General features: G+C 42.3%; 1 protein-coding gene across 3 annotated transcripts in view; it reads left to right on the plus strand.

Annotated features, from left to right (window-relative positions):
- Positions 1 to 27,010, plus strand: part of CCSER1 (coiled-coil serine rich protein 1) — a 331,818-nt gene that overhangs the window by 19,289 nt on the left and 285,519 nt on the right. Inside the window, exon 2 of one of the 3 annotated variants that reach the window (XM_025197302.1) lies at positions 14,620 to 14,755. The exons of the other annotated variants lie outside the window; for them this stretch is intronic. The gene's annotated coding sequence lies outside the window, so the exon portion shown is untranslated. The remainder of the gene's footprint in view (positions 1 to 14,619; positions 14,756 to 27,010) is intronic. 3 annotated transcript variants of the gene reach the window in all.

The following is a 27,010-nucleotide window of genomic DNA, read 5'->3' on the forward strand; positions in this document are numbered from 1 at the left end:
TGTAGACATACATTTTTGGTGTATTTGTAAGAAAAATTTGTAGTGAGACTTCTATAGTCCTATGTGGTATTTCTTGGCCAGGGCAAAAATAATTTCCATTACATCTTGAAACTGATAATGTTTAACCTTACAAGGTGAAGGGTTGACATTTTGGAATGAGAGCCAGGGTAATTTGGGCCAGCTTTCTAGCTAGCTCTTCCTATAATGTTTAGCTTTACTTTTGAAACAATTCTGATTGTCCTATTTCTGGGCGTATTTGCTAAATGCTGCCATTCCAATTGAATATCCGTGCCCAAGTTTATTGTAATTTCCAGATGTACTCCTGTGTGTTTGAGAACTGTCTTTGATCCTCTCAGACTCATTTTTGTTTATGAGCGAAAGAACATTTCCAAGCTCAGGGTCCCAAAGGAGACAGGGGTGGGGGCTTGATTTTTTTTTTTTTTTTTTTTTTCCAGAGTATGAATTCAGCATTTCTGAAGATCCTGTTGCAGGTATGAGTGTAAATATAGGTTGATATGCATAGCTCTGTGAACTCAAGTTTGAAAATACTGGTCTGTCAATCTTGTTTTCCAAAGGACCTTGGATAAAATTTTAGCTTCCTTGAAGTCAATGACAAACTCTTTGTTTGTATGTGCTGTTGTGGTGAGTTTGTAAAAACAAAACAGAAACCTACAGTATAATCTAAATAACAGTAATGATCATCTATGACTCTTGATAATGATGTAATTGACAATGTTTGCTAAAACTGACTATTATTTAGTTTAAAAATGTTATCAACATTTATTAAACTGCTGTGTACTGCTTGTTTCCTTAGTCACATGTTTGCATGAGGTCTTGATTCTGAACCTACTGTTTTGTTCCCTAATTATTAAAGCAACACTTCTTTCTGTATTTCATCCCCAGTTTCCTCAGGGGATGAAAGTAATCTACTCTTGATTATACCAGTAGTCAGTTACTTCCTTTTCTCTGCAGGCTCAGTTCTCCTGGCTGGCAAATTTAGAAGAGCAGGAGGAAGGATAATTGAGGACAGCTTTGCCATTGTCTGCATGACTGCTTGGGCAGGTGGGAGAATAGTAGTTGTTCTCCCAGCCACGGTGTGAGAACTGCAATGTCTTGTGCTTTTTTATTTCCATGCACAGCACAAGGACAGGTCATAGTCCTGCCCTTTATCAGATTATTGTGTCAACAACATTGTGGTTCATTATAGTTTAGCACTTTTTTTAAAGAACATTCAGGTTCTTAAGCTTTCAGTTTCCTGATGACACAAAAAATGGTAGCATGAGGAACAGTAAAGACTAGTCAGTTCCACAGAGTGATCTTGACTGTGTTGTAAACTGAGTTCAGTTGAACAATATACATTTTAATACTGCTGTATGTAAGCTCACAGATACATGAACCAGGCATTTTGAAAAGTAGTGACTTGGAAAATGGGTTAGAGATTGGGGTGGATAACCATTCCAACAATGAGCTGTCTGTGCAATGCAGTGGCTAAGAGGCCAGATGTGATCTGCAGTTGTCTAGTGGGAAATGCTGCGTAGAACTTGAGGTGTTATTGAGGCTTCATTTTTGCCATTAGTGAGACTATTGCTAAAATACAATGTCCTGTTCTGGTGTCGAGACCTTTGGGTAGGAAAAAAAAAGGGTATAAATCTGAAAAGTTTCAGAAAAGAGCTGTAGGAAAGATCCAAGGTCCGAGAAACCTGCCTTACAATGAAAAATTAAAGAAAATATATGTAGATTAAAAAAAAAAAAATTTAAAATACCTAAATGTTGATGAGATGTAGAAGGCCCTTTAATATCAGGATCCAATGGATAGGAGCTGAACGTAGAGAAATTTAAAGTAGAAAAAAGGTGTAAAACCTATTCAGGTTTAGGATGGATTCTCTATCACTTGAAGTCTTTATATCAAGATTGGATATTTGTCTGGGAGCTATGCTAGGACCAGTCTAAACCAGACCAGTGTAGGCTTAATATGGGAATCACTTGGCCAAGTTCTATGGCATGTGTTTTCAGATTAACATTCCTTCTGGTTTTAAACTATGAATTACAGGGCTGAGCTTAGCATATTGGTTAATTTATCCAAAATTCTGTTAAAAATTGGGTGGACTTCTTTGCTTTGGGGGTTCTCTCTCTTTTTTTCTTTTGAGAAGAATCTTAAACAGCAATAAAATCCATTTATAAATATCTAACATTATCTGTCCAGTCACACTTCCTTTTCTCTGATTAGGGATAACCAACCAAACAAACAATGAATATAACTGGCAAGCATGTGTCCTTTATCTAGACTGCTGCCTTTGAATGCTACAAAATAGCCAAGATATTGAAGGGATACTGTCAGAGTCATCAGTCATCATAATATTTTTGTTTTTTTTCTTTTTTCCCTTAAAAGCTAACTTCCTAACACTTAAACATGGTTTTCTTCTAATGTACTTTTTCACTATTCATGCAATCCACTTTTTCTGTTTCTTCCAACTTGGAATCTGAAGATAAATTGTTCTATTTAAGCTGGTTTTCCTCTCCCCTGCCCCCCCCACTGGGAGAAATTATCAGGGGCTGGGGGAATGAACAGGGGCTTCTCCCCCCAGTTCCCGGTTTGATTCCCCAGCTCCTAAGCATTCCCCCCAGCTCCCGCATGTTCTCCAGGGGCTGCCAGCTCAAGCTGCGACTCATCGGACTGTTCCCTCAGTTGCCCCCTGCTGGGGCAAGGCAGGCAGTGCTGGCAGCACTAGGAGAAGCTGTAGGGGCTGGGGGGAATAATTGGGAATGATTGGAGGCTGGGGGAATGAACAGGGGCTTCCCCCCAGTCCCTACCGTTTCTCCCAGGGCTGCCAGCAGGGCCTGCCTTACCATGGCAGGCGGGAAGTCTGCGTTTTCCCCTGGGGCTGCCAGCTCAAGCCAGGGCTCATCTGGCTGCTCCCCCAGCTGCTCCCGCTGGCACTGCCTGCCTGTATAATCTAGCTGAATAAGATTTGGTGCAGAATATCTTTGGATTCGGATTTGGCCGAATCGAATCGGGACCGTGATTCGAATCACCGAATTGAATCACTTTCCCTCCAAATCAGAATCCGAAGCTAATACTTTCTGCTTCGCACAGGCCTGCTAGCTAGTATTCCAAACCTTGCTGGTTGTTTTTCTTTAGAAAGAGAATTTGATGATAAAGTTAAATATTTATTTGGTGTTGCTGTTAATTTACAAAGGATGCACTTAAATTCTGTTTTGTTTAAAAAAAAAAAAAAATACAGTGGGAACAAACAGCAGAGAGTGTCCTTGCTCAGACAGAAATCTGTATCTGTATCTGTATCTGTATCTGTATCTGTATTCACCATCCAGCGTAGAGTGTCAAGGGCCCGCAGCAAGGTGGTGGCCCTAGACTTCAGGAGGGCCAACTTCAGTGAGATGAGGAGATTAGTGGGAGAGGAACTGGGGTCCTTGAGGGCAGAGGAACTCAGCGTCCAAGAGGAGTGGTCATTCCTTAAGGAAACGATACTCGGGGCCCAAGGGGTGTCCATCCCGACAAGAAGCAAGGCGGGCAGGAGTGTCCAAAAGCCCCCCTGGCTCACCAAGGGTGTCCGGGAATGCCTGCTTGCCAAAAAGGTGGCGTACGCCCGGTGGAAGGGGGGTGTAATCTCCAAAGAGGAGTATACCTCCTCTGCTCGGGCCTGCAGGCGGGCTGTTAGGAAGGCCAAGGCGGAGATAGAGCTCGGATTAGCGTCCAGGATTAAGGATAACAAAAAGTCCTTTTTCAAATATATTGGGAGGATGAAGAAGGCGCCGGGTAATGTGGGGCCCCTGCAGGATATGCGGGGCAATCTGGTGGTTGCGTCAGAGGATAAAGCGGACCTCTTTAACCAATTCTTCACCTCCGTTTTCTTGTGCAGGGACCGGGACTTCCCTGCTGTGATAGAAGCCGGACGCGAGGGGATCGACTTCAGACCTCAGGTTGGGGAGGACCGGGTTAGAGAGCTTCTGGAGGGGCTGGACGCGTTCAAGTCAGCGGGTCCGGATGCTCTCCACCCCAGGGTGCTGAGGGAGCTGGCTGGGGTTATTGCAGGGCCCCTGGCACGGCTCTACGAGCGATCGTGGTGCTTGGGCCAGGTGCCAGACGATTGGAAGGTAGCTAATGTGGTCCCCATCTTCAAAAAAGGGAAAAGGGAGGACCCGGGCAATTATAGGCCCGTCAGTCTTACCTCAATCCTGGGGAAGCTCTTTGAGAAGATCATCAAGGAGCACATTTGTGATGGGCCGGCATCCGAGATGATGCTCAGGGGCAATCAGCATGGATTTATTAGGGGGAGATCATGTCAGACCAACCTGATTGCCTTTTATGATCAGGTCACAAAGGCCATGGATGCAGGTGTCGCGGTGGATGTAGTCTTTCTGGACTTCAGCAAGGCCTTTGACACCGTCTCTCACCCCATCCTAATTAGTAAACTAGGCGACTGTGGCATAGATGCCTACACGGTCAGATGGATTGCAGATTGGCTGAAGGGTCGCACTCAGAGGGTGGTGGTGGATGGATCATATTCGACTTGGGGGGAGGTGGGTAGTGGAGTCCCTCAGGGCTCGGTCCTGGGCCCTGCGCTGTTCAATGTCTTCATCAGCGATCTTGATGTTGGGGTGGAGAGCAACCTGTTTAAATTCGCTGATGACACCAAAATTTGGGGGGAGGTGAGCACGCTAGCAGGGAGAGAGAGATTGCAGAAGGATCTGGATAGGTTACAGGGGTGGGCAGACAGGAACAGGATGCGTTTCAATACGGACAAGTGCAGGGTGCTGCACTTGGGTAGTAGGAACCAGCAGCACACTTATAAGATGGGGAGCTCCCTACTTGAGAGCACGGAGGCGGAAAGGGATCTTGGTGTCATTATTGACTCCAAGATGAACATGGGCCGACAATGCGAGGTCATGGTTGGCAGGGCTAACCGGACCTTGTCGTGCATCCACAGGTGCATCTCGAGTAGAGCCAGGGAGGTGATCCTCCCCCTCTATGCGACGCTGGTCAGGCCGCAGCTGGAGTATTGTGTCCAGTTCTGTGCGCCCCATTTCAGGAGGGATGTGGACAACATGGAGAGGGTCCAGAGGAGGGCCACCCGCATGATCCGGGGACAACAGGGCAGACCCTACAGTGAGAGACTGCGGGACTTGAACCTATTCAGCCTCCACAAGAGAAGGCTGAGGGGGGACCTGGTGACCGTCTATAAACTCACTAGGGGGAACCAGAAGGGTTTGGGGGAGACGCTGTTTCCCCTAGCCCCTGCTGGCATAACAAGGAATAATGGGCACAAGTTGATGGAGAGGAGGTACAGATTGGACATCCGAAAAAACTACTTCACAGTCAGGGCGGCTAGGAGCTGGAACCAACTTCCAAGGGAGGTGGTGCTGGCCCCTACCCTGGGGATCTTTAAGAAGAGGCTGGATACTTACCTGGCTGGACTCATTTGAGTCCCGTTTTTGTTTTTAGGGTGAGTGGTTTTGTTTGTGTTTTTGGGTTGTTCTCCCGCCCTGGCGGGGGGTCGGGCTAGAAGATCTATTAGGTCCCTTCTGACCCTGAAACTATGAAACTATGAAACTATCTACCTTTGTAAAACAAGTACTGTCCCTTTGCAACTTCCCAGATCTCTGCTCACAACAACTTTTGCATTCTGGTGACTTTCTACCTGTTACATGTTCAAATGCGCACAGATGGAGATGGTCAGTCCTGTAGCCCTTGCATTTACCATCAGTCCCAGGGAAATCCCTCCGACTCACAAGTTGAATTCTGCTTAGCCTTATGCCTTGGGTGGGACTTATTTTTATCTTCAGCTATTGCTACATCATAAGGAGCCATTCATTTATTCCTTCTTGTAGCTTGAATGAAAGAAGGTTAGTGTGCTTTTAATGAGATGTATGATTGATTAGAGCAATTAACACCTTCCATCTTAACAATTCATTGGCTTCAGTTACCTATCAAATTTGGAATTTCCAATAATTGTTATGTATGGCTGGGATGACACCTTAAATAGATGAAATTTATTGGAGTATAGTCCTGCATTACAGTTACCTCAGACTCCTATTATTGGTATACCTCAATAACAAATATGATCTCTGGAAAACAAAGCTAGATTTGGCTCAGACTTCTATATGAGCCGACCTATTCTAGAACTAGTTTTAACAGGACTTTTGAGGTACCCATTGTGATGAGATATACCAGTAAAATAGTTTTGGTGGGATTTATGATTTGTGTGTGGTATTGTGCTCCTTGTTTAAAAAAAAAAAAAACACCCTGAAGGAAGCTCCAGGTGTGACAGTCTTGTTAAAAGAACTTAATTGTTTCAAAAGCAAAGAGAATGAGGAGGTTAACTGAGACATACCATGCCTTGGTTCATGATTAACTGAGACATGCCAAATGTTGTCCATGACATTGCCATAATAGGGCGTGCTAAGAAGATTGTCAAGGTGATGTGTTATACTGTACTAAGTTAATGAAGGACATATGGTATGTTTCTCAGTCAACTATGAACTTCTGGCTTTCATTGTGTTTTATACAGGCTTAATGCTTTTTTAATATAGGTTTTGTGTGAGTCTGTGATTTGATTTTATACCACAATATCATAAAGTAGCATAGTAAGATATAATTATGTAAGATATAATTAAACTACTAAGCTATAGTTTAGGATGATGCATTATTTCCTTTTGGATTGAAGCCATTTCTTTCATGTGGTTTCCATGTCTGAGGTTTCTTGCTCTTCAAAATATTAGTAAAAATCCACTTGAAATACATATCTGGTAACAGTGAAAAGCTCAAATTTTTAATGACTTTCAGGCTTAAAAATTACTTGGAGTCCCTCAGAAACTGCCTTAGTTAAAAATTATGATTAATACTAATCAAATGAAATGATGTAAAGGAAATTTTACAAGAATTAAACCAAAGTTAATAGACACAGACATGAAGTAGTCATACAGAAATTAAATGCATTGTTCTTTTGGGTGCATTGTACATATAATAAAGGTGTATATAAGGGCTATCCTAGGCATAGACTAAGAGGGGAACTGTCAGCATGATGAACTTCAGTTGAAATGTTGGTTGCTAACAAGGAGCTAATCCTAAACAACTCTGACTAGGGATGTTTCACTCTGAAGGTTTTCCTGCCTAAGGAGTTACCCTATTTTTGCTTCATCAGCTGTAAGCCAGTTCCTTTGGGAATTTCAGCTGGATTCCTAGAATGGTTTACATTGGCTGCTGCAGTGCACTAGGGTTAGTGTTCAGCTGTAGCAAAATATTCTGTGGGATGTTTAGGAAATTGTAGAAAGGCAGACATACGTTTCCGGAATAGCACTAAGAGGTTATGAAGATTGGGTAGATATGTCTTCTACAAGTGCAGAAAGAGCTAACTCCTTGACATGTGCGTACACGCAATGTACCTGATCGTTTTCCATTGACTCACAATCAAACTAAAATGCATGGGAGGTTGTTCTCAGAAGTCCTCCTTAACTCTCTCCCTCTTTAAGCCCACCAGAGCCTGAGCCCAGAAATCTTTCAGAAGTGTGTTAAGACCTTCCTATTTGGGCAGGCAGTTAGCAACCAAGGCTAAGCTAAGATATTTGGCTTTTTTGGGGGAGGGATGTTGTCTCTTGTAAGTTTTGTTCTCCTGTTTTATAAGGTATTCTATTTTCTTATTGTAAGCTGCCCTGAGACTGTTGGGAAGGGCAGCATATCAGTTGAATAAATACACTTCCTCCCCTTTTAATTTCACAGTTGTATCTATTTAGGATGAGCCTATACAGATAAAATTTCACTAAAAAGATATTGAATTTGAATTAAATGGAATATTTCAAACAAGGGATAACAATGAATAAATGAAGGGAGGAATCTATTTACTTCTGTCTTTGTATAATGCGTCTAAAATATACATAATTTCATAGTAGGTAGGGTCGGAAGGGACCTGAGCAGATCATCTAGTCTGGTCCCCTGCCATGGCAGGAAAGAGCACTGGGATCAAACGACCCCGGCAAGGTATTCATCCAGCCTCCTTTTAAAGACCCCTAGGGTAGGAGCCAGCACCACTTCTCTTGGAAGTTGGTTCCAGATCCTAGCTGCCCTGACTGAAGTAGTGCCTCCTGATGTCTAGTCTGAATCTACCCTCTGCCAGCTTGTGACCGTTATTTCTTGTCACTCCTGGTAGTGCTCAGGGGAACAGGGACTCTCCAAATGCCTGCTGGACCCCCCTGACTATTCTGTAAATGGCCACTAGATCCCCCTTCAGCCTTCTTTTGTGGAGGCTGAGCAGGTTCAGATCCTGTAGCCTCTCCTCATAGGGCCTGCCCTGCTGACCCCTGATCATGTGGGTGCCCCTTGTCTGGACCCTCTCCATGTTGTCCACATCCCTCCTGAAGTGCAGCGCCCAGAACTGGATGAAGTACTCCAACTGCGGGCTGACCAGTGTTGCATAGAGGGGGAGGATCACCTTCTTGGACCTGCTTGAGATGCATCTGTGGATGCATGAGAAGGTACAGTTGGCCTTCCTGACTTGTCCCCACACTGTCGGCCCATGTTCATTTTGGCATCAATAATGACTCCAAGATCCTTTTCTGCCACTGCACTTCCTCAGCCTGTAGGTGTGCTGCTGGTTCTTCCTCCGCAGGTGCAGCACCTTGCACTCGTCAGTGTTGAAACCCATCCTGTTCTCATCCACCCACCCCTGTAACCTGTCCAGGTCTGATTGCAGCCTACTCCTCCCTTCTAGCATGCCTGCTTCGCCCCACATCTTAGTGTCATCTGCGAATTTGAACAGAGTGCTTTTTACCCCCTCGTCCAAGTCGCTGATGAAGATGTTGAACAGTGCGGACCCAAGGACTGAGCCCTGGGAGACCTCACTGCCCACATCCCTCCAGGTTGAATAAGACCCATCCACCACCACTCTTTGGGTGCAGCCCTCCGGCTACTTAGTGACCCATCTGACTGCGTAGGTATCGACACCAGAGTCTCCTAGTTTTTTTTAATGAGAATGGGGTGAGAGACAGTGTAAAAGGCCTTCCTGAAGTCCAGAAAGACTATGTCCACCGCGACACCTGCGTCCAAGGATTTTGTGACCTGGTCATAGAAGGCCACCAGGTTGGTCTGACAGGACCTGCCTCTAATGAACCCATGTTGGTTGCCCCTAAGCTTAATCTCCCCTGCTGGCCCCTCGCTGACTTATATATACTGAGAGTCTCACATTTGGAATGTAAATAAGTTTTGTAATTCAGGACAGTTACGGTGTTTGTTTTCCCCCTTCAAAATGCAAGTGTATACTTGAGTAGACATTTCATTTTTTTTTCTCCATCAAGAGCTACAAGTTCTCCACAGAGTGAAACTTGACAGGTGTTACACTGTAAAATTTCTTTTCACCTGTTTGAATTTGTCTCTGTAGCTGTGATGCAAATAAAAAAAAAAAAAAAAGATGGGCTAAAACTTAAGAATGAGTATCTACTGTAAGAATGTGTTAATGCTTTATTAAAACTAAATAGCATGCGCTTCTCAACTAATTTAAAATTCCTTCTTGTGTTTTTCAAGAAGCAATAACACCTAGCACTTACCTAATGCTTGACCTTTCTAAAAGCACTTTACAAATATTAATTAATTTTTTTATGACTGAAAAAGGCAAAGGTTCTGAATATTGGTCAGAACACTGAGAACCACCAGGCTTAGGGGAGCAAAACGCATTAATCTAAACCTCATTTTTTCCTGTTTAAAAAGCCATTGTCAAAGGTGATAGCCCTTAAAATTAGCCCTCTTTGACAGTTTTCCCCACTCTGTAGTTCTTGCCTTGAGGATTCTACCTAATGTACTTTTAAAAAACTAGATCTCTTTTGCAACATGCAGTTTTATTTCTTGTTTTCTCCTGAAAGCTATACTATTATTTCAGCTTCTTCTGAAAGCTAGACTTGCTACTTAAGATTCACTCTTAATTTTGCTGGCTGCTGCATAAAAACATGTTTTGTTTCCTAGTGGTTCAATGTAGAGTCTCAAAGTAGCTTTAAATGCAAGTGCACTACCTGTTACTACTGTTTGTTTTAATTTTTAAAAAATAGTGTTAATAATTGTTATATACTGCTTTTCACCTAAGGATCTAAACAGGCTTACAAATTTGTCTTTTCCCTTTATTATTGAGGCTTAAATAAGTGAAGTGATTTGCCTAAGACCAAGCAGGCTACAACAGGTTCTCCATTACAAAGAAGGTAGGGAAGTATCCTTTTAAGAGGAACAGCAAGGATTAGGAAATCCCCACTCTTACAGGGATACAAAGGAAGGGCCCCAGAAATGGAGAGGATTGGAGCTCCTGCAGGAGAAGAAGGATGCAGGCACTGTAAGAGAGCTGTGGAATAGGATGGAATGCAAAGAAATGGCACTAAAATGAAGTAGGCTGAAGGGAAGGCCAGGAATAATGAAAGCTCTTTAGAAGGATCATAAAGGGGGTTAAGGACAGGCTGATGCTGGGAAGACTCCAGCAGAGACTGAGTAGATATAGGGACTGGATCGAGTCCCCAGAGGACTCATATAAACGTAAAGGACAGGATGTGGAAAGAGACAGGCAGGCTGTTAAGAAACCATAGGAAGCCACATGTCAAGGAACCCAGAAGAGGTTTGGTAGTAAGAAATGCTGCATCCCTGTGAGCAAGACTTCCTTTCTTCCAGTGATGCACTCACTGAAATAATGTTAAAGTCAGAGAGCTGAGAGAGACTTGGCTTGTGTGGGGACCATAAAGATTGCAGTTCACCCAGAAAAAGGAACACTGGCACACTGTCATACAGGCAAAATTAGGAAAGGTTTCTGGCAAATAGCTGTCTGTCTGAATAATTGGGCACATGGCTCCATACCCAGAGTGCAGAAATATCAAAGTACGTGATAAAAGATGATGCCAGGGCTAAAAACATGTAGTAAGTATTTATCTGACAGGCTGAAATCAAGGACAAGGAAAAAAGGCATGCATGTTAAGAAACAAAGAGGGAACAGTGATAATCAGAAACAAAAATGGATCCATCTTTCTCTGTCTAAGAACTGTGTCCAGGTTAAGGCAGTAGACACGCTATGGCAGCAATAACCAACCTTTTTGGCAGGTGTGCCACAAAGTAGCCCCTGCCTGTCTGGAATACCACTTTAATCCCCTTACCCTTCCCAGTCTGCTGCTCTGCTTTTTGCTTCATGCCCTATCTGCTTATGTGCTGCTTGCCTGACCTCCAGTCTGCCATGTCCCACAAACAGAGGCTGCCCATGCCATTTGTGGCATTTGTGCTGAAGCTTGGCACTATGGAGTTTTAGATGGAAAGTTACCTTGGTGGTGTTACGGGTCTGGCTCTCTTATTGACTAACCAGACTTTCTTGTTAGATCAAAGACTTCAGATAGAGGACAAAGGAATTTTCCCAAGGTCAGATCCTTAACGGATAAAAATGAGTATAGCTTCATTCACTATGCATTGATTTGTGCCAGCTGAGAAACTGGTACTCTGATAAAATTATCATTACCACCATTAGAGTCATTCCCATGTCAACTTAACCAAACACTTCTGTACATGTTCAGAAGATTTCATAGAATTCATAGACATTAGGGCTGGAAGGGGTCTTGTGAGATCATCTGGTCCAGCCCCCTGCCCAAGAGGCAGGAAGTGAGTTGGGGTCAGATAACCCCAGCAAGATAAGCATTGAAGCATTTCTTAAAGGTATCTAGAGTAGGTGCTTGCACCACTTCTGGGGGGAGTCTGTCCCAGACTCTGGAGACTCGGAGGGTAAAGAAGTTTTTCCTTATGTCTAGTCTAAAACAGTATCCCAGCAGTTTGTTACTGTTAGACCTTGTCTTCCCTTGGGGTGCCCTAGTGAACAGATGTTCTCCCAGTTACTGATGCACACCCCTTAGGACAGACTCCCATTGATACTTTATATCAGGGTTACTGAACCAGTGCTGTCACTTCTGGTAATTTCCCTGCCCCTCTGACGGATCTAATTCCTTACTGATTGTTATATTTAACATGGTTTTGTTAAGCACAGTCCTTACGCATGCCCTGGGTCTTGGGAAGGCCAGGGACAGACCCAGGATTTCCCAAAGAATGATACAGGAGCACAACCCACACTGCACCCCTAGCTCCTAGTCTCCTCCATTGATGCTGGCAGACAGCCCTTGGGAGCCGCAGCAGCAGGGGGAGAAGAAGAGAAGGAGAGTGGGATTGTCAATTCCTTTTAGAGCTTAAAGAAGCTCTTGTGGTGTGGTCCAATTCCAAAGATACTGAACCCCTCTGGATCCTTCCCTGGGGAAGCCAGTTAAACAATTTAAGTGCTTCATGCATTACTGCTTCCTAAAGTTGTTTTTAGTCTCTACTTTGGTGATTGCCAATTCCAAAGTCCTATTGGAAGCTAAAGAGTCTAAGGTAAGGTTGGAAAGGAAAGAAGACAGGAGGAAAAAAGAAAAAAACCCAACCAGATGGAGTCAGAAGAAGAGAGATCAATGAAAAAAAAAAAGGGTCAAGCTAATTTTGGGTAATTCAGGCTTTATCTACAATAAATGTCCAAACCTTCTAGAAATTACTTGTCAGACATTTTTTTTTGTTTGTTTTAGCTGGAGTTAAGTTTTATAGAACAATACCTACTGCAATTTGAGGAATGGGAACTGGGATTTGTGCATAAAAAGAATTGCTTTGGCCTTTGTTTAAAAGTCAATTTCTTTGACCTTATAGAAGCAGAAACCTGATTAGCTGATGATAATGATAAATGAAGATTTCCTGGGAAGCCAAATTGATTCAGTTGAAATGATAATTATTTTTTATTATCTTTGTTACCTAAGAATAATTAGTCCCATGTATTTTTCCTTCTCTTTTCTATCTTTCACTGCACATCTTACTTATAATGCAGACTTTCATTGCATTTAGGCATTTTGCCAAGTAGGAGCATAGGGCTTGCCAGACTGGATCAGACTTGTGTTGTCTCTAATGTGGTATCCTGTCTGTGATAGCAACACCAAGGGCATTTATATACATGCTCCGGAAGGTGTGTTTGGGGAGGGGGGTGCTCCAAGAGCCACTCTAATTAAAGCGCACAGAACATTGTGTGTGTTAGGATCCCTGAGCTGAAAAATGGTGGCAGGGGTGTTTTTAACTAAAGCTCTTTCAATGAGCTTTAGTTAAAGTGCCCCTGCCACCACTTTTCAGTGTGGGGACGCTGATGCACATGATCCTGGATTCTGCTGGAGCACGGTAATTGCCATGCTCCAGCAGACTAGATTAATCGAGTCTGCTCCAACGCATTGTAATTACAATGTGTTGGAGCAGCCTTAATGTATGTGTATGAGCACTCCGAATGCTCCATAGAAAGGTATACTCTAACCCTGCAGTGGAAGGATGTAAGATACCAGGCCTACCAGTCTGAGTCTCAGTTCCATCCATCACATTTGGGGATGCATAATGAGGTTTCATATCCTTTCCAAATATTTTGTTAGTATTAACTACCTAACTCTGCATATTTTCTTATCCATTTACATATCTAAATTCTTTTTGAATCTTGCTTGTGATGCTGGGGTGCATGGAGCGTCCTACAGGAGTGCGGGGGGGAGCGGGGGGCTCCATGTACTTGGTGGCAAACTCAGAAGTGAACTGGAAGTACTTCCGGTCCACTTCTGGGTCTTCTGTGGAGCATGCAGAGGGGCCCCCCCGCATTCCCCTGACTCAGCAATCGGCTGCAGGGGGATCCCTGGTGCCCCCCCCCCGACCCAGGAGGCACCAGTTGCTGAGCTGGAGGAGCACAGGGGGGCCCCCCTGTGTGCTCCTCAGTGGACCCAGAAGTGGACCAGAGGTGCTTCTGGTCCACTTCCGGGTCTGCTGCAGACTCGGCGAGCCAGACTTGTAACACCACAACCTGGTGACAATACTCACCCAGTACAATGAAACACCGTCATGAGGAAACAACCTGGGGGGGAGGGAGGGGGTAGTCTCCAGGGTGGATAATAATCAATGTTTTTTATTTAAATAGAAATATCAGTTTTTTTTAATTTAAATCAGACTACTTTGATTTGATCTTTTTTTGTTAAAATGCTTTTAATTTAAGATAAGTTAAAGCTCAAAGATATCATCATGGAATAGGGATTATAACTTTTATAATTACATAATATTTGAGATGGTATATTCATGTAACCTTTTTAGAAAAGTTTTATAAATAGGTCACAACAGGCCATGGATTATATTAGGGGCTCAGTCTTATGGGGTTCCCAGAGGCTCCTCTATAGAGTAGTACAGACTAAAGAAGACCACTCTACCCAATGGGATACAGTGCTCAGTCTAGAAGATCCCATTAAGCATCTCTGTGATGCTTAGTTTCAGTTCTCAAACCACGGATTTGTGTCTCTAGAGATAACATCCTTGTTGACAGCAGTATATGGAGATGAGTGATAACAGATCTGATTACTTACCCATCCACCCTATTGTCTCTCTCCAAGTTTGTATATACAGAGTCAAGCCCTTACCCTTCTCTAAAAGTGCAAAGTTTCAATAAGTTGAATGAATAAGGGATATCAAACAAGAAGAAGCTACAAATGTCTTTCTTCTTTGTACCCGAATGCTTACAAAGAACAATTTTTCCAAATATTTACGCAAAGAACCTTGTCTGCTTATGTCCTCAGGCCAACACAACCAACGCCCTCGAAACATGATTAAATTGAGGCTTCCTGACCAGTGATCAAAATCATGAATTAAATCTATTTGATTTAAATCAAATCCACCAGGCCCAGACTTCCGTCAATCCCTGAGGTGAAAAGGGTATGTAGATATCCTTCATGGAGAACTATTTACAAGCATTATTTACAGAAAAGCCTGTCCACACTGAACCCCACAAAATGCTCCCCACTGAAATTATAGCCTAGAATGCAGCTCACCTAGCCTTCCTTGTCACAACAATATACAGTATACCACTCCTTAGAAGATTTGAGGATAATGAGGGTGAAGGAGATAAGGCAATAATTTAGAAAGTAGTTGATATTTTGGGGCATTTGTACACGTGATGGTCATTTAATCCCTAAGGTTTTATTCTATGCCCTCTAAATTGAAATGGTGAGGCATAGAATAAAACCCTGAGGACCTAAACTGTTTCAATTTTTCCATCACATTATGGTGAGGGGTCCATCCTGTTTGTTTGTTTTTGTTTTTCTGGTTGGAGCCAGGGCCTACCCATGGCCAGGAAGCACCTGAGCTGCAGGGGACCCTGGTCCTTCCCTCCGTGGTGATGGTGCCTGCTGGGGTTGCCCGGGTGGGCTGCTAGCAGGCACCTGCTGAAAGCAGAAGCGGCAAGGGGCCTGATTCTTTTTTTCTGAGGAGCCTGCCTGCCTCTTCCACAGCCAGGGGGGAGCTGATAGTTGTATCGTTGCAATTTGCAAAGTTGTAAACTAGACTACATTTGGGTGTAGTTTAGTTTACAACAATGCAAAGTCATTTTAAACCCCAAAAGTCTTGCATGTGTACACTGTGACACCATTAAGCCACACAAGGTGACATTTTCATCATGTGTACATGTTAATGGTGTCATGTGTACAAGCACCCCGTGGTGTCTATAGGCAGATGAGATGTTTGAGTCCCAGAATGTAACAAATCTGTCTCCCATGCATGTAGGCATCGAGATGACCATTGTGGAGGTGTTTGGACTTGTGCTTTCTTACCTCAGCTACCATGCTCTGGCATATATAGTGTTCAGTGATAATGGATAAGCATAATATCTAGATATTTCAGCTGAAATGATCAACCAGCAGAAGGTTGACATTTAAATTGTTATGATTGGTTAGCAGTTAGCACATTTTGTATGCGTGGGATGGGAGGACTTAAATACCTCATTTCAGGCTGTTTGTAGCTTAGTTTAGCTTGCCTGCAGGCCCAGAAAAACAATGTTGCATCAGTTTATAATAGGTGGTACATATTTGGGAAATTACCTTGACATTTTTGTGATATTTTGGGTTTTGTTAGCAGGGGGTAGATTCTAAACTACTCCTGCAGCTATGAAATTCTTGAAGGTGTGAGGTTCTTGCCATTAGTCCATAAAATGAGAGTTTCTGTTCAATTTCCTGGCTGGCTTTTTTTTTTTTTTTTTTTGAAATAGCATTTTCATTTGGCTTTGCAACTGTAAGCCATAGATCGTCATTTCTTTCAAAAGAAGGCATGTATTTGTTTGCAGACAGTACCTGTTTAACTCTCAGAGTAATGGCCTGATCAATTGCCTTGGCAACATGTGACAGGTAGAGGTGAGTTGCTGGGCTTTCAAGCAAATAAGCAGCAGTAGGTTTTGGAACAATATTCCTGAACAGTTAGGCATCAGAGAGCTCTTCTATACACTTTGGCTTTTATACCATTATCCTGGCTTAGCCCCATTATTCAAAAAGAAATGCTTACTCTTCTATTCAGGTGTGATTAGAAACATCTCAAAAGGTAAAAGCAACCCAAAATCTGATCTTGGGTTTACACTAATATAAATCTGTAGAAAATGGAGTAATTCTAGATTTAGTGCCAAATAACCAATATCGGATACTGGCCAAAACATTTTTTTAATATACCAACAGCAGTTAAAAGCAGATTTTGTATATATTCTGTGAATAAATGATGAAATTAAAGGAGAACATAATTTTACTATGTTAAGGTCCCAGGAAACTATAGGCCCATAAGCCTCACATCAGTCTTAGGGAAAATCCTTGAAAAAATTATCAAGGAGCACATCTGTGAGGGGCCAGCAGGGGAGATCATGCCCAGGTGAAATCAACATGGGTTCATCAAAGGCAGGTCCTACCAGACCAACCTGATGGCCTTTTATGACCAGGTAACTAAATCCCTGGATGATGGTGTCGCCGTGGACGTAGTCTTTCCGGACTTTAAGAAGGCCTTTGACACTGTCTCTCACCCCATTCTCATTAATAAACTGAGTGACTGTGGCACTGATGCCTGCACAGTTGGATGGGTCAAAAATTGGCTGATGGGGCACACCCAGAGAGTGGTGGTGGATGGGTCATACTCGACCTGGCAGGATGTGAACAGTGGGGTCCCCCAGGGCTTGGTCCTGGGGCCTACACTGTTCAACATCTTCATCAGTGACTTGGACAAGGGGGTGGAAAACACGTCCAAGTTTACCGATGACACCAAGATGTGGGGAGAGGTAGGCACACCCAAAGGGAGAGAGAGGCTGCAATTAGACTTAGACTACAGAAGTGGGCGGATGGTAATAGGATGGGCTTCATTGTAGATAAATGCAGGGTGCTGCACCTTGGGAGAAGGAATCCACAGCGTACATACAAGCTGGGGAGCTCCCCCCTTGAGAGCACAGAGGCGGAAAGGGATCTTGGAGTCATTATTGACTCCAAGATGAACATGAGCCGCCAATGCCAGACCACAGCCAGCAAAGCCAACCGCACCTTGTCGTGCATCCAAAGATGCATCTCAACCCGGTCCAGAGAGGTGATACTCCCCCTCTACGCAGCATTGGTCCAGCCTCAATTGGAGTACTGTGTCCAGTTCTGGGCATCGCATTTTTTAAGAAGGATGTGGCCTGCCTTGAGAGGGTTCAGAGGAGGGCCACCCGCTTGGTTGGAGGGCAACAGGGCAGGCCCTATGAGTAGAGGCTGAGGGACCTGAACCTGTTCAACCTCAGCAAGAGGAGGCTGAGGGGGCATTTGGTGGCTGCCTACAAACTCGTTAGGGGAGATCAGCAACAAATAGGAAGGGTCCTATTCCCCCCAGCAGCACCTGGGGTGATGAGGAACAATAGCCAGAAGCTGCTGGAGAATAGGTTCAGGTTAGAGATTAGGAGGCACTATTTCACTGTCAGGGCGGCTAGGATCTGGAACCAACTTTCTAGGGAAGTGGTCCTTGCTCCTACCTTGGGTAAATTCAAAAAGAGGTTGGATGAACACCTGTCTGGGGTCGTGTGATCCCAGCGTGTGCTCTAACCAGTGGCGGGGGGGTTAGACTAGGTGATCTATTCAGGTCTCTTCTGACCCCTAACTACTATGAAACTATGAAGGTTAAATTTTAATATCTGTGCCAAGTAATCTATGATGAATCCAGTGGGCAGTAGATTACCATGAAGACTTTACTGGAGCGTGGTTCACTGCTTTCTTCAGACTCTTGGTGAGATTTTTATACTGGTATTGGAGATAATTGTTTACCCAAGCATCTTTTTCATTTAAATCATGGCATATGCTCTAGTAGGAAATGTCAGGGCATACTGGCTTCTGGAGGTCGCACAGTTAAATGCTAGTGCTTGATTCTTAAGGGGTTGGATAATTTAATAACCAGCAACAGAATTAAGAGTTATGCATGCTAAAATAGAGGTTATCATGCTTCACCGTGTAAAGTGATTGCTATAGAGACCTGCAGCGTTCCTTTTCCCTAGTTCAGCTTTGCACAAGAGCCTATGGCAGCATAGGGAGGGAAAGTTTGCCTTTCATTTGGAGTATCGCTGCCAGGAGAGAGGATATGGCACTCAAAGTCTCAGTGATCTGAATTGGTATGACAAATTTTACAGTGCCCTGGCTGTACTTGATCTGATACTTGTTTCACAAAGGGTGTTGTGAAGACTGAGTAATGTTGACAGAGTACCATGTAAAAGGCAGAGTATTATATTCATCTCACTTTATTGCTAAAAGATGAATAATAAAGGAGTTGGGAGGATCGGCAATTTGTTAGAGTGAGATTTATAGTTTGGAAGTGGATTAGGAACTCCTAATCTCCCTGTCAGTGGCGGTTAAATGCCTAGAGGGAGGGATATACTAGGCTTTTTGGAAAAGATGTGCAAACGTCCAGCAGATGCTGTTAGAAAAGTTTATCACACCCTGGAACAGCTTTAATCTGTTTGCTTACTTGTAAAAGAAAATGCACAAAAGAATTATGGAATAAACATTATATTTAAAAGGGAGATGCAATAAATCTCATTATCTATCAAAGTTTCTAGAATAAAATCAATAAAATGCCATTGGTTAATGGCATGAGAAAAGGGAGCTAATAGCAAAACTGAAGGCAATCGGCTGTAAAGGAAATGCATATGCTTTTATTCTTTGTTTGTTCAGGCCTGGCTGCAATTTCAAATATGCTTTCCCTTGATCTGGACTTTATGAAAGAAAATTGGAGGGAAGAAACCAAATTTCCAAAGAGATTACAGCTTGCTGTTCAGACACTGTGATTCAGCTGCTAAGTATGTGCTGGATATATTCTACTCTGATAACCAGTCTGGGTGTGTGAACCATTTCAGTATAATTAGAATTTTAACGTGAAGGGAGGAGCTGGTAACTTCAAACCTAACTACTTTTTAACCTCAATTGTTTGTTTTTCTCCTCTGTTTCTCTTCTTGTTTTATGTGCTCACTTTTGTTCCACTATTTAGTAACTTGGAAAGAGGAACACTGAGTGTGGCAAGCTAAATTCCAGTTTTATTGTACCTTCTCTGTGTAAAATGATGAGGTTTGAAAACCTGTGGTAGAAAAATGTATGCTCATGCTCACTCTCATGCCATTTAGAATTGAACTTTATCCCTCATTAGATCTTTAACTGGAAAGTCAGCATCTGCTTATTCTGAAACGTTTTAATGAGCACAAAACTGACTTCTCTGGGCAATTGCTTTGATTGGAATGGTGCATATATCTGATTCAGTGGTGCAGTGGGGCTCCGGGCATCCATGCATTTCCTCTTTCTCACTCACTGTCCCAATCAGTAGTTATTTGAAGAAGACCTGTTTTATGCTTAGCATAAGATTTTTGTGGTACAAGGGTTTAGGTTAACAGGTAAATGCAAAAATACTGTCACGCATGTAGGGTTCTTTACTTCTTTCTGGGACAAGTGTTGTGTAAGAACTATAAGTGTCTTCCTTTTTCCTGCTCCTTTTAATGTGTGTGTGGTAATATAGTTATAAAAAAGCTGTATTACACAGATGCCTCATGCCTACTAGCAGCAAGCCACCCCCCTACTTCAAGCCACAGAGCAAAAGAACAATCCCTTCATCTAATTGAATATCTAACTCCTTTTCATGCTGGAGGTTACTGTAATTCTCGTGTACTGAAATTGGTCTGGCAATCTGTTATGGGAAACAGTAAATGACTTCCTATCTAGCTATGATTGATCTCTTGGAGAATGGGTAGTTTGTATGGTGTCATTGTCAAATGTCAGGAACAATGCACACAAATTAGGGTTTCTGCAGGGATTTTTACCTAAATCTGTAAAATTGCAGGGACCTTTCAAATCTGATTGTTTTAGATTAGAGGCTTAAAGTATCGAAGGAATGCTCAGATTTGACTTGTGGTCACACAGTTTCAAGTCAACTCTTTTGATAATATATCTCTCTGTATTCTGTACACTTTCTTATGATTTATGAACCTTGGATGCAAGTTTGGATAGTGTTCATGCTGAAATACTGTGGGGGGGGAATGGAGTACGTGGATGCCTTTCTGGTCAGTTACTGTCTATAGTAGCAGTTGAAGCGAGGTGGTGAATAGAAATTCTTTAAGCGATTAAATAAGAAAAATCCATGTTTTTTATGTAGTATTTCATGATTTTAAAAAATCACAATTTGAAAAGTTTTTCTGCACGTTTACTAATGTATTTTTAGGAAGGGATAAAGGAATAAATATGTAGGGAAGATAGTAGAACTGATTTTACATAAAATGCACTTTAATGCATCCTGTATATCACTCAAAAATAGGGAATATGTTTTCCCCCAACATTATTTCATTAGAATTATAGTGGAATTATATGAAAACTATCCCTCTATTGATGATCTCAAACAATACTGTTTAAATCTCTGAAGTACAGTATGGTTTTCAGAATGGACAATAGAAGAACAAATGCAGAGAACTGTCTGCACAGTAAATGTAATTAGACTATTGACTCTTGCAAGCATACTCCCTAGAAGTTTTTTGGAATTAGTTTTTGGAGCAGATGTCAAATTGTTTTTCCTTTAAGCCTATTAATGAAGAGGTATGAGTCGGTGTCTCGACTGGGGATCTGGACAGAAGATCCGAAGCAATAGGGCAAGGGTAATTAAGCATGTTGTGGTGACAGTTCACTCAATCAACAGTAGGCCAGCTGCCTGTAATACTCTTTCAGTCATCCCTGGACAGCCATTTGGAGGTGATCCTGATATCAACTGAGTAGGGAAGTTGCCTTCCCAATCTCTTTCTCAGGGGCTAAAATTGTCACACATCTGATATGCTTGTGGGAGGGTTGGGGAGGCGAAGAGTTGAACAGTGGGGAGTGTATCAGATATTGTAGATGTGCAGTGACAATGAAGAAGTCTGCCCAATACATGACCATCTGACATTTGATTTTGGTATGTAAGGATTCACTGATACACGAAGGATGGACTTCCTAAGATAAAAACATAAGTAAACTGTGGTTAGCAATGCTTAAGGTAAGATTATTCATGATAAACAAGAAAGATTACAGAAAAAGCATAGCAAGAGAGAAGCTTTGGTGGAGGCCTTATTTTTATAGTCACTACTCTATGGCGTTTTAAAAGCAGTAATGCAACAGAAAGAAGATGACATTCTTTTGTTTTAAAGCAGAATTGGCAACTAGCCCTTTCTTTGTGCTGTTTACATGGAAAGCAGTGTTTGAAAGGAAGCCTTCTGGTTTTTTACTAGGGAATTCCATTTCCTTGCATTTGGTAATTGTAATGTTTTGTAACTGAATGTCTTGGCAGGAGCAGCATTTTATTTATTCACTGTTTAAAGACAGTTTTATTGCGGCAGCATTTTAATTTATTCACTGTTTAAAGACAGTTTTATTGGCTACTTTTCCCTTTGTGCTGTAACTGTGTACTTGAGTATAGTTGGCCATATGTTTTGCTTCATTCTGGCACATCAGAGAGAATGGTTTGTTTTTCTTACACTTTGGTTTATATTTTCTCATTATTACAGGAGAGAGGTATTTTGTAATGTCAAAAATGCTTAACTGACCTACTGTCTAGACCCGGTTGTTGAATATGGAAGGGGTGCATTAGTTTAGGGGCAGGCAATTATTTTGGGCAGAGTGCCGCTTACTGAGTTTTGGCAAGCCATCGAGGGCCGCATGACAGGCAGCCCAGGGCAGATAAATATTAATTTTCTAAATTTTTTTAGGGCCCTGCGGGCCGGATAAAATGACCTGACGGGCCACATCCAGCCCTTGTGCTGTATTTTGCACCCCCTCGCATTAGTTGATACCTTTGCATGCTTTTGCTTTTAATTCGGCCAAGTAATCCTCAGAGGGCTGGCTGTGTGTAAGAGGCTGTAAGAGGTAAAATTGCTGTATGGGGTTGTGGTGTAGAGCTGCTAAAGAACAATTGAAGATACCTCCTAAATGGCTTTTTCTGCCATTGCCCCTTTTAATCATCTGATTTAAGATCTGTAATAGAATTCTGATCCTTTCTCTGCACCCACTGGGGCTGTGTTGATTGCACTAAATTTATAGCTACATTGAATCTTAAGTGACACCAGTGGGGAGGGTAGTTGCAGAGAGATCAGATTGGTACTGGACTTTGAAATAAAACAATTCTGTCTTCCGAGCTAGGTTCCCTGGAAAGGGGGTATTTTTTTCGCCTTTACCCCAGGCATATATTTGGGCTGGCCTTTCAGCATACTAACACTTTTTCTCTTTCCTATGGATGATGGCCTTAAGAAGCTTCATATTACTGACAGCTTCTCAAGTAGTATAGCTTGTCTAGTTTCCCTTATAAGTGAAAATTGCCAAATAGTGGATTTAGAGATGTACAGAGCAAGTCCAGTACTTCTGATGTCATTAATGAAAGACTGCTGGGTATAGCAATTGATTTGTTCTGGATCATAAACCTTTTTGGATTGGGAGTCATGTGGCTGTGTGATGGCCACCATGTTTGCCTATACACACAATGGATTGAACTGGGAACTTCAGAAGTAACAGCTTGAGCTAAACAGCTAGAATGGTTTAGCTGAGAGACCCCTTACCCTCTCTGTGTATTGAGCTTGGAGGGTGGGGATATGTAACACTCTCACACATAATTGATGTTTGCTGCATAAACAACCTGCTTTCTTCAGGGCAAGGGAGATGTAGCAGTAGGATATACCCTGGTTTTTGTGTCTGAGCTGCATTGAGTAAAAGCAGCGGGGCTCTGAATTAGTTAAATGTAAGTGTCATCTAGAACTAATACCTGAGCTGAGCTCAGCTAGATTGTCGTCCTTCACTGTGTTTGTTGGTGTGAAATTAGTTGTTATACATGATGGGGCTGAACTGGTACCTTATTTAGCTTTGCCTGCTAGTAAGAAGATAGAGAGGCTATTGGGCCCAGGAGAACAAGGCTTGCTGTAGTTGGCTCTTACAGAGACTGGCCTTTGATTTGTTGTTATAATCTTTAAAGGATAACCATCTTAAGACCATCTGACATTCAGTATCATATATACCTAATACTTGCCTGTTTTTTTTAAATATTAATATTTACTTGTCAAAAGAACAGAGGGACTGTAACTAAAAACTGTTACCAACATTATACAGTAGGATTTTCAAATATGTTTGGTGTTTACGTGCTCCTGCTCCCATTAAAGCTGATAGACATTTTATCATAGATGTCAAAGGACACAAGCCAATTTTGAAAGATCTTGCCCGTAATGTTTAATTACAGTTATGTAATGGTGCATACTTTGTCATTGCAGGGAAGTTGAGAAGTCAGAAACCTAGTTGAATGCAGAAATGTATCCAGTCTTGACAGGATAATCTTAATGCTATCTAAAACACTATTTCAATTGCATGTGTTTTGAAATTGGAGAGGCTGGATAATCCTGGAAAGTCTTATCCACATGTTTAACTTTACACATGTAATTAGTTGCTGACTTGTGCGATTTTGTTTGTTTGTTTGTTTGTCAAGTTAAGGATGTACACAAATGTTTCAGTATTGGGTTCTACAGTATCAAATGTTGGGTGGCCTACATAGGATGTAATTTGTTATAACCTTCTAAGAGTATAAAAGAGCTGAGGGGCAGCTGTAGGAGAGTTTTCTCATCTACAGGGAGAATGTGTAATCCAGAAACACAATTCGAAATGTTATAGTTGTGGGGAGGGGGCATGAGTTTAGAGAGGCTGTATGTCCTGTGGTTGAACTGATGATACCTTTTAAAAAAAAATGTTTCCAAGCTAGTAACTCTTGAACATGTTGAAAAATTACTTCACTCTCATTGTTACCCAATCACATAGCTAAGTAAGGTGTGTTTTTGAGTAGTTAGTAGTGTTGTCTTTACTCGACTATTTGTGTTTAATCTACTGTTTTAGTGCTTTGATGGATCAAGGCCAACATCCCCAGCCTCTGCCAACAAGATCCAAATGGTATACATTAGCACCTGATAGTCTGTGTGAAAAAAATGTAAAGCAGAGGGACTATTTAAATACTTAAAACATATCAGATTTGGGTCTTTCCTAGATATACAAAACAGTCCCATAACTATTTTATTTCAGCAGTTTTCAAGTCTCTGTTGAGTTTCATCTGGCACAGGACTAAGTTTCTGGCCCCAAAAGCCTTCAGTCTTATTTGAGACTTACTATGCTTCCATTTTACACATTAGATAGGGGGAGATTTGCTGTTGTATGATTACATGGTAACTCAGCTTAAGCATCAGCACATCATGATTCCTTTATTATTATTTAACAAAATAATTGCTCAAAACACTGACAAGAAGCTTTACTAAAACCTGAAAGTATATCATCTGTCAAACTTCTTGCCTCAGCAGTTTTTATATGATATAGGTAATATTAAGAAAATGCCACACGTAAATAATTTCAGTATCATCTGATACTTGGTTCAGTGGTAATAACATATCTTTAGTGTGCTGTATTTCAATTTTTGAACAGCGGGAAGAAGCTATCATACAGCACCAGAGTGGGCAGGCCAGCCTGACTGATAGGGTATAATAAAATTTAATAAGAAAATGTTTAGCAACTCATGCCAATTTGAAAATGGAATGACACCTGCTGATGAACCTATATCTCAAGTTCCATCAAACTATATTTAAGTAGGGAGCAGCATGTTCGGTTGACAAGTGTGGTGTGTCAAATTGGACACTCCTAAGAATAAAATACAAAATTATTAAATAGAGGCAGATCCCGTCATTGTGATATTTAAGCAGTATTTCTATTAGAGGCTTAAAAAGATATCCATAGATAAGGTGCTCCTTAGAATATCTAATGTGCTATTTAATTATTAGGCTCAACAGGGTTTCAAGCCTTCTCTCCTTGCAGAATATTGAAGTCTGCAAACCTAAAACCATATTTGATTTGAACAGAGAGATGTAGCTTGCTTTCTGCATATCCTGTCATAGGATTTGAAAATGTGAGCTGTGGCTCACAAAAGCTTATGCATTTCTCATTGATTTAGTCTATAAGGTGCAGTTATACCCTGCCTTCTGCTTGATTTGAACTAGGGAAGCCAGAAATCTTAAATGAAAACAGTGAGCCCAAGTACGTGTTGCACTAGAGACTCTGGTTTGGTTCTCTGTTTCCCTGTACCTTGAACACATACACCAATATAGAATTTGCGTAAAAGTACTGAGAATATGGTAACATTTTTCACCTGGAAAAACCAGTGTTCATGCATTACCATAATATCTGTGAAGAGGAAAAACTCCATGGGGTCTGTAGTTCAGGAACAGGGCTTTGTTTTGCTGTCAGCATTATGTAATTCATTAAAAACAAACAAACAAAAAATCCCTTTCTTGTTCAGCCTATGCTCACCTTGTCTTCATTTAAAGATAAAGCTTGAATTGGTTTACTCACTGTTCCCTCACTGTTACTCACTTGCCCTCACTGGTTCACTCACTGTTTTGAATAACTAAAAAATACTGCTCAGAAAGCCAAAGAAGCACTCACAAACCTACCTGACTTGAGTGTTCAGAAGTAGTCTAACAGCACTACAAAGACTTTTCCAACATGTGCCTTCTTACAGCACTTTCCCAAGTTTGTAGCAATGGCAAAATTTAGCATGATTTCATAAAGGGATACATATAAACTCTGTGGGGCAGAGGTGTACTGCTACTCAGTGCATTCACAGGCGGCAGATAATGAAATGACCTTCAGGGAAGGATAGCTGTGAAATAAGTAGGGGTAACTCTGACAAATAAGCAGTCATGGACCAAGCAGTGGCAGCACCACCAGGATGTGGTGAGGAGAGCAGATGGTGATGGTTTCCCTCCTGAAAAGCCATATATATCATTTGATGGTTCTGTGACATGGCAAGTACAGGTTGCCACTATAATAACCCTGTCCAGTCCCCAGCTATGGGTCTGCAAGTCCTCAGTGGCAGAGCAAGCAGAAGAAGATGTTAGAATTTTAACGGCTGTGAAGGCAGATGAAGGTGGCAGCAGTTGTCTTGGTCTTCTGGCCATTGGATCAAGTTCCCGTTCTGTCAAGAGCTGTGTGGAAGCTGATGTGCAGCTCCTTTTGCACAATAAAAGAAGTCACATGCAGGCATCTTCCATGCCAGCACATTCCTCAGGTCATTTGGCAACCAGCTAAGGTTGACGGGAGCAGGATTGTGTGGTCTGGAAGCTCCTAGTCATGAACTGGCATGAAGGTAGCAGTTATGTAGAAGGTTCATCTAGCACTTGGTTGAAACAGGAGTGTGATTTGGCAGCTGTAACTGTGATCCATAGTCCTTTTCAGGATCCTCTCTGTTCAACCCACATGAAAAGGTTCCCTAAACATAGGCTGTCTACTACAGTATTCTGTATTTCTTCTTGACTGAATAACCATGGCTAGGGGGATCACCTTTACTGTGGTCGAGATCTCAGTACTTTGAAACCTCATGACAACAACAGGAGATAGAAAAGAGGGAGCAGCAGAAACAGCGTGCTGTGGACAAAATAAAAAATCCAGGTGTGCGGGCCGGGCCCGTCTTTGTGCACACAGGCTGTGGCCAGCAGCCCGGGCACGCGGGGCCGGAGAAAACCGCGGCGCGGTATGGTACGCTCGAGCTAGAATCAGTCACGGAGGCGTAATGGTTGATTGAAAAGATTATTTACTTACACCCAAGGTGGTCGCGGTGTAGGCTGGTCAG

This window comes from Alligator sinensis, unplaced genomic scaffold (assembly GCF_000455745.1).
Source record: "Alligator sinensis unplaced genomic scaffold, ASM45574v1 scaffold125_1, whole genome shotgun sequence".
In the NCBI taxonomy this organism is placed as follows: Eukaryota; Metazoa; Chordata; order Crocodylia; family Alligatoridae; genus Alligator; species Alligator sinensis.